Source organism: Arachis duranensis, chromosome 2, assembly GCF_000817695.3.
Source record: "Arachis duranensis cultivar V14167 chromosome 2, aradu.V14167.gnm2.J7QH, whole genome shotgun sequence".
NCBI classification, from domain to species: domain Eukaryota; kingdom Viridiplantae; phylum Streptophyta; class Magnoliopsida; order Fabales; family Fabaceae; genus Arachis; species Arachis duranensis.
In genome coordinates this window covers 49399533-49403120 of record NC_029773.3, presented here as the reverse complement: position 1 = coordinate 49403120, position 3588 = coordinate 49399533, and positions in this window count along the sequence as shown.

The window sequence follows — 3588 nt, the reverse complement described above, 5'->3', positions numbered from 1 at the left end:
TGACAAGCGCAAAAGAATCAAGGGATTCTATTCCAACCTGATTGAGAACCGACAGATGATTAGCCGTGCTGTGACAGAGCATAGGAACGTTTTCACTGAGAGGATGGGATGTAGCCATTGACAACGGTGATGCCCTACATACAGCTTGCCATGGAAAGGAGTATGAAGGATTGGATGAAAGCAGTAGGAAAGTAGAGATTCGGAAGGGACAAGCATCTCCATACACTTATCTGAAAGTCTCATCAATGAATTACATAAGTATCTCTATCTTTATTTTATGCTTTAATTATTATTGTTTTCATTATAGCTTGCTTCATACCAATAATCTCTGTGGGATCGACCCTTACTCACGTAAGGTATTACTTGGACGACCCAGTACACTTGCTGGTTAAGTTGAACGGAGTTGTGAAAAGAAAGTGCTAAGTTAGTTCTCTTTGGCACATGCCAAAGAGCCATTATTGTTTATCACAATTTCGTCCACCACTGTGTTCCTTCTGAATCTCTACTTTCCAACTGCTTTCATCCAATCATTCTTACTCCTTTCCATGGCAAGCTGTATGTAGGGCATCACCGTTGTCAATGGCTACTTTCCATCCTCTCAGTGAAAATGGTCCAAATGCTCTGTCACAGCACGGCTAATCATATGTCGGTTCTCAATCATGTCAGAATAGAATCCAGTGATTCTTTTGCATCTGTCACTACGCCCAACAATCGCGAGTTTGAAGCTCGTCACAGTCATTCAATCCCTGAATCCTACTCGAAATACCACAGACAAGGTTTAGACTTCCCGGATTCTCAAGAATGCTGCCAATGGATTCTAGCTTATACCACGAAGATTCTGATTAAGGAATCCAAGAGATACACGCTCGATCTAAGGTAGAACGGAAGTGGTTGTCAGGCACGCGTTCATAAGGACGGATGATGATGAGTGTCATGGATCATCACATCCATCAGGTTGAAGTACAGCGAATATCTTAGAATAAGAATAAGCTTGAATTGAATAGAAGAACAATAGTAATTGCATTAATTCTCGAGGTACAGCAGAGCTCCACACCTTAATCTATGATGTGTAGAAACTCTACCGTTGAAAATGCATAAGAACAAGGTCTAGGCATGGCCAAATGGCCAGCCTCCAAAACGTGATCAATAGTCTTCTAAGATGAACAATAGATTAAAACTGAGACCAAAGATGAAAATACAATAGTAAAAAGTCCTATTTATACTAGACTAGCTACTAGGGTTTACAGAAATAAATCTTAGTGCAAAAATCCACTTCTGGGGCCCACTTTGGTGTGTGCTTAGGCTGAGCTTGAGCTTTACATGTGCAGAGGCTTCTCTTGGGGTTAAATGCCAAGTTGGAACGTCTGTTTGGCATTTAACTCTGGTTTGTGACGTGTTTCTGGCATTTTACTCCAGAATGCAGCATGGAACTGGCGTTGAACGCCAGTTTGCATCATCTAAACTGGAACAAAGTATAGGCTATTATATATTGCTGGAAATCCCTGGATGTCTACTTTCTAACGCAGTTGAGATCGCACAATTTGGAGTTCTGTAGCTCCAAAAAATCTACTTCGAGTGCAGGGAGGTCAGAATCCAACAGCATCAGCAGTCCTTTATCAGCTTCCTATCAGATTTTTCCTCAGGTCCCTCAATTTTAGCCAGAAAATACCTGAAATCACAGAAAAACACACAAACTCATAGTGAAGTCCAGAAATGTGAATTTTGTATAAAAACTAATTTATACGCTATGTTTTAGCATTGTTTTTAGTATGTTTTTAGTAAATTTTAGTTAGTTTTTATTATAGTTTTATTAGTTTTTAGTTAAAATTCACTTTTCTGGGTTTTACTATGAGTTTGTGTGTTTTTCTATAATTTTAGGTATTTTCTGGCTAAAATTGAGAGACCTGAGCAAAAATCTGATTCAGAGGCTAAAAAGAACTGCAGATGCTGTTGGATTCTAACATCCTTGCACTCGAAACGGATTTTCTGGAGCTACAGAGGTCCAATTGGTGCGCTCTCAATGGCGTTGAAAATTAGACATCCTGGGCTTTCTAGCAATGTATAATAGTTCATACTTTGCCCGAGATTTGATGGCCCAAACCGGCGTTGCAAATCAGCCTCAGAATTCCCGGCGTTTAACGCCGGAACTGGCATAAGAATTGGAGTTAAACGCCCAAACTGGCATAAAAGCTGGAGTTTAACTCCATGAATGTGATGATCCGTGACACTCATCGTCATTCTCGCTTATGAACGTGTGCCTGACAACCACCTCCGTTCTACCTTAGATTGAGTGAATATCTCTTGGATCCCTTAATTGGAATCTTCGTGGTATAAGCTAGAATTGATGGCGGCATTCAAGAGAATCCGGAAGGTCTAAACCTTGTCTGTGGTATTCTGAGTAGGATTCAAGGATTGAATGACTGTGACGAGCTTCAAACTCCTGAAGGCTGGGCATTAGTGACAGATGCAAAAGAATCATTGGATTCTATTCCAACCTGATTGAGAACCGACAGATGATTAGCCGTGCTGTGACAGAGCGCGTTGAACATTTTCACTGAGAGGATGGGAGGTAGCCATTGACAACGGTGAAACCCTACATACAGCTTGTCATGGAAGGAGCCTTGCGTGCATAAAGAAGAAGACAGTATGAAAGCAGAGATTCAGAAGATAGAGCATCTCCAAAACCTCAACCTATTCTCCATTATTGCAAAACGAGTACTTATTTCATGTTCTTTTACTTTTCACAATCAAACCTGATAATTATTGATATCCTGACTAAGATTTACAAGATAACCATAGCTAGCTTTAAGCCGACAATCTCCGTGGGATCAACCCTTTCTCACGTAAGGTATTACTTGGACGACCCAGTGCACTTGCTGGTTAGTTGTGCGGAATTGCAAAAGTGTGATTGCAATTTTGTGCACCAAGTTTTTGGCGCCGTTGCCGGGGATTGTTTGAGTTTGGACAACTGACGGTTTATCTTGTTGCTTAGATTAGGACTATTTTATTTTTGTTGGTTTAGAGTCTTTTAGTTGAGTTTAGTTTCATATTCTAAGTTTGGTGTCTTCTTTGTGTTTTCCTTTAAGTTTTCGAAAATTTGTGTCTAATTTTCTAAAAATTTTTAAGTTTGGTGTCATTTTGTTGTTTTTCTCTTTCCTCATTTCAAAAATTGATTCTTTTTCAAAATAATTTTCAATCATATATTTTCAATTGCTAATTACAAAATCTTTTTAATTAACTAATTGATCTAGTTTTCAATTTGCTTTGATTTTATTCTCTTTTGGTTTTCAAATTCTTATTTTATTTTCCATTTATTTTATTTCATTATTTTGGGTTATTTTTAAAAAAATTAATAATCTACTTGCAATCCATATCATTTCCCTTTCTCCATCATGGACCTAAGTGGAATTGAGCAGTCCAGAAGGACTCTGGGGTCATATGCTAACCCCATTACAGCTGCATATGGGAGTAGCATCTGTAAACCTCCCATTAAAGCAAGCAGCTTTGAGCTAAATTCTCAACTCATTATCATGGTACAGCAAAATTGCCAGTATTTCGGTCTTCCACAGGAAGAACCTACTGAGTTTT